Raw genomic sequence first — 12,500 nt, forward strand, 5'->3', positions numbered from 1 at the left:
TTTTTTGAAGAATCCTTTCAAATTTGCTATTCCAAAAGTACCCTATGACACGACTCAAGTGGCAAAGAACATTCTCTGCAATTCCTGTCTCAGTCCGTGCAGCCGTTTCGGGTCCTATCGTCATCATACAAACATACACACAGACACACAAGAACCAGCTTTAAAAGTTAGATTATGTAGGAACCATGTGAACCAGTGATTTTTTCTTATGTACAACAGATACTAAAGTATTTCTGCTTTATGAAAAGCAATATTTCAAAAACAAAACTAGAGATTTGAATTTTGACCACTTTTCCCCCTTTCTGTCACCAGTACTGAAGAACAACTCATATATATATATATTGTAATGGATGGCCCTATTAGCAGTGATGTACATTTTAGTCGGTCTCCGGTCTCTGACCGATCCAATTTCCCCAGGACCTATTCACGACTTTCCGACCTTGACATTGTAGTGGGGGTCAAGTGGGCGTCGGCATCATTGTCCAATCAGAAATTTTGATGCGCTTCCGCTTCCTGTCCCGCCCAGTCTGCGCAAAAGAAATGGCGCAAAACTGTTTGCGCGGAAAAAGGTGATGAAAAAAAGAACACAACCTGGTTTGATAACCAAATGATTGCGATCTTGCATTCTAGCATCATTTAATGTGGAACAACGACACATCTGATAAACAAATAGCCAGTTTGTTACCAACATGAGAAACTAGGGTTTAGAATCGAAGCGGTAAACCCGGACGCTGTTTGTACACGTAAATCCGGAGAAGCTATCGAAGTAGGTGACATGTCGTTTCACCCCGAGTGTGCCAGCACCGGCCCTCTACCCGCCAAACCCCCACTAGGCAGGGAAAGTGGTTCGACCTTGCATGAATGCAGGGCAAGTTCGAGTTTGCTAGCTAAAATTGCTGCTAGTGCTGCCTTGTCTAGATCTGGAACTTTTTCAATTGGATTTTTTCTCTCTATTATACTGGAATAAGTGGGTGCTTTTCTAGATCTAAGCGTCGACCGAATTAGATAATGATGTTCCTTGCATTGCATTCTCCTAAATCTGTTATTCTAACCAGTTTGTTTAAGAATATAATTGTTCGTTTTTTGTTTATAAGCTTACAAGATTTTTTCTTTTTTAAGTAAGTGGTTTCACACGTACAACATGAGACCCACATGCACTAGACAATGGAAGTTGGGGTCCTCGTTCAATACCACAAATGCCAGTATTATATATACTTCAGACTCCTTTTGGAGGAATGTGTGGGGTTTGGGTGTTGAACTTGAAGTGGCAGATTGTTTGCACAGGTATGAATGTTCGTACGTGCACGCATGTATGCAGGCATTTGTTTGTCAAGCAGGAACATGCAACATTTTGTTGACCGTATGTGAGTGCGTGTGTAATAAAACCAACGACAAACAATACAAAAAGCTCCAGCTCTGCTTCTTCACCAGTCACAGACGCATTGCGTTGTTCAGCTTTCCAGAAATATATTAACTCAGTCAGAACCGGCTTCATGAATATTTTATTTCAGGAAAAAGTCAATCGAATCTACACAAAAAAAGGTTATTGCGTTGTTCTGTCTTTGAGACTGTATCACGTAATATTGAGCTACTAGAAGAAACATGTCTGTGGCATAGTTTGACCCAACAGATAGAGAAGTCAACAGAGGTATTCTGCCGTCAGCAGCTTTATTGCTGTTTTGAATTTGATCTTGCATAATTTTATTACATAACTTTGCAACACACAAAGAAATCGTAATTGAATATTTTACGCAAAATAGAATAATTCGCAAACATGTTTGTATGAACAAATATTATTTCAAGAAAATATGAGTGTGAGGATGGACGTATTTTGAGTGAAGTAGCAGAAATTCTTTTTAAGTTCTTTAGCTACATGCACACGTTCTGTTAATTACGTTCTTAGCAGGGAGATCCAGATTAATAATACTGCTGTGACAGGTTGTGGTTTCCATACACACTTTGAATACAGGAAAACAAAAACAAAAACACAGTTAAAAAAAAATGTGCACATAATTATGATTAAAATATTAAAGTGTACAGAATAAAAGCAAGATATGTACAAAAACAAATCTCGTGGTTCTCTTGTCAAACCCACTGTAGTAAGCACAGAATAGGAGAGAAGATTTTGGAGAAGGTGGCTTAACCCACTGAAGTAAATGATCAAGAGGATTCTAAGCATCCAGTGCTAAAGCTCTCAAATCACAAGACATACACACTTGTTGTGGCTATCCGAACTGTTGATTTAAAAAACCATACCTACAAATTGTAAACATCTATTACAAAATTATATATATTGTATGGATCTGTCTTTGTAAAATATACTGTACAGAAAATTTTAAATAATCTGCACAAATCTCGTGGTTCTCTTGTCAAGTAGTAGGCACAGAAAAAAAAACAAAAAACCCTGTGTTTTGTCTTGTAAATGATACTTTACTAAATGTGTACAGTATTCTAAGAAAAGAAAAATGTTTCCTTTTTATCATATCAATTGCCTCCCTTGAATTTTATTTGTAAAATAATTCTGAGAAAAAAAGCTTTCTACTTAAAAGCAGTGCAATCAAGAAAATGGGTACAACCTGTGTGTATACCTTTATTCCTTATTCTTTTTATTTAACTGAAGATGTCACTACGCAGTTTTACTGATTTAAAAAAAAATTCGCTTCAAATTATCTCCCTTGAACAAACACTTCTTTTTACAATTAAATTTTGTTTACACGAAGAGGTAGTTTTAACTTAAGGGTATATATACAAGAAAACAATATTGCAACCTTAGATGTATTTACATTTGGATTAATTCCATTAAAAAAAAAATCAAACTATAAATGATAAATCAAAATAAAACAGATTTTGGGGCTGTGCACAAGCTGATAGGATTAAACACGAAAGTCGTACCCAAGAATCGTCAAATACTTTTGCTAACAGCTATACTTAAACATAAGAAAATATGATCTGCATCTCTTGTTATGAAGATGATGGCACTGGTCCACCGAAGTGCATGCCATATATGCTTTACTGTGCGCTCTCCCTCTCAATGGTCTTTCTCTGGCTGACTTGATTCTGAGGAGATAAAAGAAAACACATTCAGTACAAGCTGTAAAAAATAACAAAACTAGTATTACTTAAAGTAGCTGCTGGTTTCTGAGCATTTGATTGAAGGCCCAATCCGACTTGTAAGAAGTTTGCCCGACTGTCGCAGATTTGGTCAGGTAATTAGATGGAGTAAAATCATGCCTCAATTTGGTAACATACAAACTGCAATATTCTAAGGCTGTGAGTGAGAGAATACATCGGCGCCACTTTTTAAAAACTTTCTTTTTGTGTGTGCGCATGTTTTAGTGCCAAAAATGAAGAGGCCGAGTGCTCTCTCTGCAAAACTTGTGTGAAGCTTCAGAACTCTATCAATGGTTTGAAAGAAAAAACATACTTTTCCATTTTTGACGTTCTTGTTCCCTTCCCTGAAATTTACTGTCCGTAGGTTACCGGATTTTGTTAATGTCCGTGAAAACCTCAACTATTCATTGCTGAGTGCCTAGTGATAGCTATCCCCCCCAACGACCTAGCACTGCTGAATCCTGATCCTGGGGGGGGGGGGGGGTGGGGGTAGGGGGTGGGGGTGGGGGGGTTGTTATTAAACCATCAGATTACAAAGTTGTAATGTGCAGATATTTGTTCAGGTGCCCACGATTTTCTATGTGAAAACATGTTGCAAACTAACATGAACCCAACCATAAAACGTGATGTAGGTGAGTAGCCCATCTAGAAAAAAAGAACCTGTTCTAATTCGGAATTAGAACAGGTTCGTTTTTCTAGATGGGCTACTCACCTACATCACGTTTCATGGTTGGGTTCATGTTAGTTAGCAACATGTTTTCAAATTCTCATCAGGCAATCACGGCTGACACTAAACACAGAACAGGTGGGAGAGACATAATTCAATTTACTCACCTTCCTTGCATTGTGAGACTGGCCATATGAATCTGCTGAAGTAGTTCCTGCACATATTTAATCAAATATGTATCTTAATAACGTGTTAATATCGCTTGTTCTAGCAAATCAGACTTGACAGTTTTCTGAAGGCTTGCACAATTTAAGAGCTTGCCTGTCCCCAATCATTACAATAAGAAACAACATCTAGTATGCAAGTATTTTCAGGGTATGAAGGTTTTAATATAATGTCGGTTCTTCTGGGGGCATGGAGAAACACCTTACACAAAGTAGAACATACACAACAAATTTCACACAATTGAGGTCACACCATAGTTTTACTCACAAACAAACAACAGCAATACAATAAACAGTCTGCAAACGCCTACATGTTGTCTACACTAGGTATAAAGAAACAAAGAAGCACATGAAGACGAGCTTTGTCAAGTAGACCATTATAGCGAATGAGCAACAGCTGATGATCCAAACCACCAAATTGACATGATTTCCCCTTCATATTGACGATGCATGACTTCAATTTTTCAAAGTAAGTCTCTTGGTGCGTTTACGGATACATTCATTGTCACAATTACGACATGCTAATGTCTAACCTGGGTAAACTTCAATTCATGACTTTTTTCAAACTGGCATAGAAATTATGAGCATACCAGAATTATTTTCCTGTTAGACTGTCTTCTTCTTTTTCTTCTTCCGCGTTCGATATTCAATTCATGGCTGTCATATCGTCAGGTCAGTGGCTGCCATGAAGTCTGCAGTCTTCAGTGTCGGACTGTCAAATGATATTGTAAATAACATAATTTTTGGGTAAAAAATCAAAAGGTATGAGAAATAATCCTTACTTTTTTTGTAATAACCCTCACCACCAATTGTTTTATTTCATTTCCATTTTAACAGATTTAGCACCTCTCCGAAAACCAGAAATACACTTTAAATCCCCCCCCCCCCCCCCCTCGGCCCCCCCTTCATAAACTAATTAAATAACTAATTAAGGAAAAAAAATCCTTACATCATAAAAAATCAGAACCACCAAAACCACCCCCCACCCATCCAATAAAACCTGAATACAAAAACACTTCAAAATAAAAAATGAAAACATTTAATTCCACTTACAAAATATAAAAGTTGTTATGCTTTATTTTCATTATCTGTTTACAAACACATAAATTGCTGTGCAAATCTTTTTAAAAACATCAATGCCTGAGACACCAGTAACCTGTTTATAGTGTTGACCTTGTAGCTTTTCAGTTTAAGAGGCTGTTCTGGAATCTGCACTAAAGTCAAAAATAACCATGAATACCGTGGGAAAAATATTACATCACCAAGACCGAAAAAATAACACCAACCGACACTCCTCACCCTTATTTCACCCACTATGCCAACCCAAAGACTGGAAAATAATAATCAAATACAGAATGAACAAAAATGCTTGATTTCATTTCTTCAATGATAAGTTGAAAATCTTCATTCTTCATAATAATGTTATTGGCATAATGTGTAATTGCCACAATTTACAGAGTTTAATGAAAAAATGATGCGATAAAAATCAAAGTGAAAACATTTGTTTATAAACTGATACCTTATTTACCTTGTGGCTTGTGTGCCCCATGTTTAGGAGCGGCTCAAACGTCCTCTGCTCCTCAGTCTGCAAGAAATTAAGCGATGGCCTGAAGGAGAATGGAAAAAATCCTTTGTCAGCACCATGTGTATGTGTGTGGGTGGGTGTGTTAGATAAATAGGCGGGGGGGGGGGGGGGAGGTGCAATAGCTACCACGCCTAATGCAGTCTGCATAACATGTGCAACACTTCTACAGAGCTTTTATGATACAAAGCTTCAAATAAGAAACACATTACAATCAAATGAAAGCTGAGCCTGTCATTGCAAAATAAGGAATATACAACAATCCAGTGGCATGTAAAATATTGTTCCTTCAGAAAGATGGCTCTGACAGCAGAAACAATTTAACTTGAAGTTTGAGTCCAAAATTATTTCTCTACATTAGTGAACGTACTTGCAGTAATACCCCTCACACATGAACTATTCACAGACTGAATAACAGTGTGTTCCCAATGTTGCTTCCGTGTGTCGGTTAGATCCATCTCGGTTAGATCCATCTGCAGAGTACGGATTGTCATCCGTTTAATATTAAAAAGGAAAAACAATCAGAACTTGTCATCAGTGATCAACCTACCTTGCAAGAGTGGGGTGAAACACTCACTTCCTGCCAACATGTCTGCAAAAAAAGGAAACAATGCCAATGAAAGCTTAAAATGATTCTTGTGTTCAATATGTGTACACGTGCTTCATTTCTGGGGTGAAAGTGTAAAATATATCGATGGATTGATAGAACAATATAGCCTCAAGTTCACCGCACCAAAAAATACTTATCAATCAACATTGTCATCACTCGATCAGCTATTCCATCTCTTTCATGTGTGTGTGTGTGTGTGTGATGGTGTGAGCGTGTGTGTGTTTGTGTACGTGTGTGTGTGTGTGTGTGTGTGTGTGTGTGTTTGTGAACAAGCTTTGAAAAACGTATGTTTACCTTGCTCTAGATCTACTGATTTTCGTAGGCGGAGACTTCTCTGCCGCGAGGGCGGCTTCGTTTCCCTGGCAGAATTCAACATCTTGTACAGATCTGCTGGTGATTTTCTTTTCCTCCGCTTCGTGAGTCACTTGATCCACAGATTTAACGAACATTGAATGTTCTTTTAGTTCTTGTGACGGAAGTACAATCAAGGAATTAAGTGGGCATTCCTGAGTCCTCTGCTGACTTCATGTCCACAAAGTAAATCGCACAAACTTGCAGGGTTTGAAGGGTAGTTTATTACTTTGAAGAAGAACAGCTAGTCGTCGCTGCCCGTTCAGCATTCTTCGCGCGACAGTTTTGCAGAGGAAGGCAATGCAGTTTTTTTTTCCCTGCTGAATGTTGCCAGGGTGCACAAACTGAGAAAGCATTCCCGATTTTCCACAATGTTCTACTTCTGCAGAGTCTTTTGCACAACATGATTTATAACTGCCAGTGTACGTCTAATTCATGATGCCTACCTGACAGCTGGGTCAAAAGTTACGTTCGAGAAAATATTCGAACTAAGTTCCAAACAACTCGAAGAGCAGACATGCAACATGTGGGATTTGGGCAAGCGGAAACGCCGTAGATCTAATGTCATTCAAGGGTATCGTAATGTGGGAATGTCAAGGCCAGTTTTTGACTGGTTTTGAACTGAAGTTGGGCTCCGAATGGAAATAAACACTTCCTCCAGCTGCGCGACCCATCGATAACAACAGTTGGAACTGGTAGGATGATGAACAGGTCTTGTGAACTGGCTACACACTGTTACGGTTCAAGTATAAGTTCAAAGTAAACACTCAACTGAGGTGGCAGGTAATGGCGGACTTGACTTCCTTCATAACCAAATATCACTCTTCTGACAAAAAAACGCAAATGCTATGTTAAACCGGAAAATACGTAAACCGGAAAAGGAAGCGCATCAAAACCAAAATGGCAGCCCCCATGAAATTCGAAAGGTCACGGAAACAAGTCGTGAATAGCTTTAACCCCAGCAGGACACAGGTCCGATTAACCTACAGAAGAAGTGGTCAAGGGTCCGATCGTTTTTGACAATGAAGCGGACATGAGGACTGTTCAATTTTCAAGAGGAAAGCTTGTTTCGGTTTTGCCAAGCGAAAGTAAACACTGCGTGAGGAAAGCTGGTTTCGGTTTTGCCAAGCGAAAGTATGCACTGCGTGTGACCAGTTTGTTGAGTGAACGAGGCACCATATGGGATCTGATTCTTTGAATTAATTTATCCTCAAGTTGGATCAAGAAGAAAAAAAGAAAACCGAACCCATATGGTGCCTCGAGTGCATTCATTGGCTCAGCAATAAATCGTTTAAACCAATGGGAACCACCCGTGCATGTTCGCACATGCGCAAGGCATTACTTTTCGTCATAATATCCGGAAAAACCGTTGTGCGTTCGAACGAAAATAAAACGAAAGAGAAACGACATGGGTCCGAAAAAAAAGCTCAAAGCAGATAAAAATCAGCAGACATTGATGTCCATGCTGCGTTCGCCAGCCACTGTGGCTTCAGCTGAACCAACAACAACGTCAACCGAGAATTTAAACTGAAAAATCTTTTTAAATGCGGTTTTACGAGTCGTGTTTTTGTCCTATTGAAATTGCAATCTCAGGACACTGTGTCCTATTGATTTTCAGTCTTCAGGACAATTGTCCTAAAGGCTGCTAGAAAAATGTACATCACTGTATTAGTATTATCCAGAAACTTTAACCTGAACATTAGTGGATCTAACTTTTGCACTGAGAAACATGTGATACAGATCTAAAAGTGTTCTTCATTGAGACAAGTGAAAGACTGGGAGACTTGTGGACAAATGTTATGATATTAACTGTGTTAAGATGTACTCACCAGAAAACCACTGCACAGTTCGTAGCAGGAAACTTTCGCTGACTAGTTCATGTAGTTTTTATTCGGAATCGTGTGCGTATCGATCGCATTCTTATGAGATGAACACAATGGAACGTAATCTTCTCTTCGATGACGCCATTTTAGATGACGTGTAATTCGAGATCTCATCGAAGAAGAACGATAAAAGAATATTGTGTTATGAAATGTGCATGTGAATATTACTGCATGCATTTTAGAATTGATTAATTATTGATAAGATAATGATTGAGTGAAAGGAAACAGAGATTTAGTTTGGTAAGATAAATTGTTTGTATGTTCACGGTGTGTCAACTGATTCCGTTCATCCACCGGATGTTTCCGTTCATCCGCAGGATGTGTCCGTTCATACAGCCCCATTTTTGTCACTTGCTTCGGGAACAACGTTGTAGTAAGTCGTGTGGGCAGCGCGCTTGTGTGATATTGAAAGAATAAGGTAGCGAAATGGTTGGGCTATGTGTACGATAAGTACCAAGGTGCTAGTGAATCCTAATAATAACACACGCGGGCCGAACGTGGCAAAATTGCCTGATTTTTTAACATTTTCTTGTTTTTCTCGCTCTGTTATCGAATCTGACCCCTGATTTGCACATGATCACCAAAACCATTGCCTGTTACGACATTTCGCTTGAACAGAAGTTTATAGAAACCCATGGCTTTTGTACAATCACTTGTCTTTTGAAAACATACAGATTCCGTTCATACCCCATGTTTCCGTTCGTACAAAAGTGCATGTTTCCCTTCGTACGAAAAGCGTTTCCGTTCATACACATTCGTTAGATCAGAGTGAAACAGGCCCCCACACTACAAGTTCTGTGTATTCCAATCGTCTTCAAATAGCACAAAGTACGAATGCGTGTGATATTAGACCTATGTGAACCATAAGATGAATTGAATTTGCAAAAAACAGTTTTGTGTCCGTTCGTACTGATTTTGACGGGAAAATGTGTCTGTTCGTACCACTTTCATCAAATTGTTTCCCTTCGTACCCTTTTCAGTAATTTGTTCAGTGTTCAAACTCAGTTAAAATACTTTTTTTAAACGACTTAATGAATGTTAGTACCCAGGGTCGATCATCAACACTTTAGAGGGGAGGTGGGGTATTCAGTGTGGAGTTACGAGATAAGAAAAGCCGAATGCGAAAGTTGGTCCAACTCTACGGACAAACATAACCTTGCACTAGCTTCTCTAAATCCCGTCGAATCTCAGCTATGCGGGTCTATAGGCGTGATATTCCGGCGAATTCTCAGATCCTTCATACTGTCATCTGGCCACTATCTTCCTTTCCGACCGGTTATACGACGCACTGCACAACATAAATAGCGGACATCTTGTCTTAGATATATCTGTCTGCTATGTTTAAAGTTTACAGTGTTAGTCGATTCAACTTATGCAATAAACATTAGCGATATTCTTTATGCTTATTCCATTTACCTGTTAAGTGCTTTACTCGGGCTTCCTTTCTCCCGGTCGATTCCTGTGACAACCCCTCCCTGTCCCTGGACAGTGGTTAAGTGTAACGATATCTTCGTTGCGATTCACAACATCAACTCTCTCGGTCAGTCAGCTGAATTCACAGTACGTGCAACACACTTCGCTACGTCACTCTATTATCCCTGGTTAGCGCTCTAAAAGCGTGGAGGATATCACTGTCAAACTTTGCCTGTTAGTGTTATTCGTGATTTCCTTCACAGAGGGAGAGGAGCGGGAGGGACACTACAACACTCACACTTTAACTCTGAAATCAAATGCATACAAGAACAAATAATAGCCTATTCGAAGGCAATTTGCTGTAACTTGACTGAGAATTAAGAGCTCTACTCTGCGTCGGGTACTTGGTGTTGTAAATTTAAGATAATTACATATGTCTTAGCATAAGTGGGTTTTTTTTTTGGTGTGTGTGTCTCTGAACGTGTACGGCAGCCTTTACTTCAAGCGTCCCTAACTATAACTTCAAGGTTACATATTTACAATTACATACATATACAAGCTCAAAAAACTCAAAAAACAATCAATTGTTATTCGCCGACGTTTTAATCATGTACCACGAAATAGTGCTGTGAGGTTCATGCCCCTTATCTCCAAACGTCGTCACAAACAGTTATTAACAGCTATTGTGTTTTCAGCGTAGCAATAGGGTCCAATATTTAGACGAGACAAGTATAATGCCGACGAGTCGAAGACGAGTCGCATTATACAGTGGTCGCCGTTTTATAAAGCCACTTCTGGACCGACGAAAAATGGCTTTAATAAGCGGCGGATTTATTAACGGGCGGTCCAGGAATACGTCATTTTCGAGAAAAAAAATCTTCTTTTGTTTACGTCACTCAGTCGCTTACTTTCGTCATTTACACTTGTTTGAATCTAAACAAAACTTCACGAAGGATGTTTTAATCAACATCAACGGAAAACTAGAAGCAACTGAAGAACTAGGATGCAACAAGGGGGGGGGGGGGGGGGGGGGGGGGACCAGAGAACAGCTAATCCGTACAACGCGAGCAAACGGCAGCGACGTTTTCAGTTTGGGTGAATGGCATTTATACTTGTCTCGTCATGAAGCGAATTTTTCAACCTCAGTTATAAACGACTACATGAATGTTAGTGCCATGGGTTGTACATCAATACTTCAGAGGGGAAGTGGGGTATTTAGTGTGGAGTTATGATATAAGAAAAGCCGAATGCGAAAGTTTGTGTCAGTCGGCAACAGTGAGCTCACACAGGCACACAAAAATGGCTGTTCCGTTTTACTACCCTGTTTGCACTACATCTTTCGACTTTGGGCATTGTGTGGTGTTTAGGGAAAGAAAATAATTGGTTTAGTCCTGTTTCATCGGGAAGTTAGCAGAATGCTATCAACATTTGTAAAGCTGAAAAACATTCCCGAGAAGAATTTCAAGTTGTCAGTGTATGCCGTTGTCGATTGAAACATCGTGTGGTACAAATGGGTAAACCGGAACCATGCGTCTTTGTTATTGCCAATAATAATATGCTTTTGGATATTGGCAAAAATGGCCGACTTCCGTAGCATTATGCTTTGATGATCGGAAGAGACCATCCAATCACAGCCCCCGAATTCCCCCACGTGTCCATCAGAATAGCTATACTGATACTTCAACAACAGTCAAAAGAGAAAAACTGTCAACATATAAATGGGGTGCAACTCGTTGAAATTCTCCTCATAAAGAGCAAGCAGTTGTCTCCTCATGCCTTCTGTATTGACTTAATGTGTGTGTGTGTGTGTGTGTGTGTGTGTATATGTGTGTGTGTGTGTGTGTGTGTGTGTGTGAGTGTGTGTGAGTGTGTGTGTGTGAGTGTGTTTGTGTGTGTGTGTGTGTGTGTGTGTGTGTGTGTGTGTGTGTTACAACATGGTTCATGATGTGCCAAATTCAAGAGAGAGAGAGGGAGGGAGAGAGAGAGAGAGAGAGAGAGAGAGAGAGAGAGAGAGAGAGAGAGAGGATACACACACACACACACCAACACACACACCCATACTGTGTGTATGTGTGTGTGCGTGTGTGTGTGTGTGTGTTACTACATGGTTCATGATGTGCCAAATTCAAGAGAGAGAGAGAGTGAGAGAGAGAGAGAGAGAGAGAGAGAGAGAGAGAGAGAGAGAGAGAGAGAGAGAGAGACTGTTTGCACAAGGATTTGCTGAAACAAAAGTGCCTTTCATGAACAAATCGTCACACACATTATTTGGTGGTTTTTTTTTTAACAAATCGTGCCAAATTTGTTGGTACAGTGGAATCTCCAGTAACGACCTCTCCCAAGAGGTTTGACTGTATTTCATGAAGAAATCGTGCCAAATTATTTGTTATTTCGTGAACAAATCGTGCCAAATTATTTGGTATTTCATGAAGAAATCGTGTCAAATCATTTGGTATTTTATGAACAAATCGTCTATGTCTACACATTATTTGGTATTTCATGAACAGATTGTCTATGTCTACAAATTGTTTGGTATTTCATGAACAGATCGTCTATGTCTACAAATTATTTGGTATTTAGTATATTGTCCTTCGGGGATTTCCTCACGGAAATTTCGGCTCCTGTTTGATTGCACTTCGCCTCCCGAGTTGATCGTAGTGTT

General features: G+C 39.5%; 1 long non-coding RNA gene across 2 annotated transcripts; it reads right to left on the bottom strand.

Annotated features, from left to right (window-relative positions):
• Window positions 1–1,487: 1,487 nt before the first annotated feature.
• LOC138961676 (uncharacterized) lies at window positions 1,488–8,195 on the bottom strand. 2 transcript variants are annotated; one of them, XR_011454276.1, is made up of 6 exons: window positions 6,489–8,195; window positions 6,135–6,176; window positions 5,531–5,609; window positions 4,593–4,714; window positions 3,946–3,992; window positions 1,488–3,057 (listed from the first exon to the last, which is right to left on the bottom strand). It is a non-coding gene; the product is annotated as an uncharacterized lncRNA (long non-coding RNA). The 2 variants fall into 2 exon arrangements; XR_011454275.1 differs by lacking the exon at window positions 6,489–8,195 and having other exon boundaries at window positions 6,135–6,463.
• Between the last annotated feature and the right edge of the window lie 4,305 nt (window positions 8,196–12,500).

Source organism: Littorina saxatilis, linkage group LG3 (genome assembly GCF_037325665.1).
Source record: "Littorina saxatilis isolate snail1 linkage group LG3, US_GU_Lsax_2.0, whole genome shotgun sequence".
NCBI lineage: Eukaryota > Metazoa > Mollusca > Gastropoda > Littorinimorpha > Littorinidae > Littorina > Littorina saxatilis.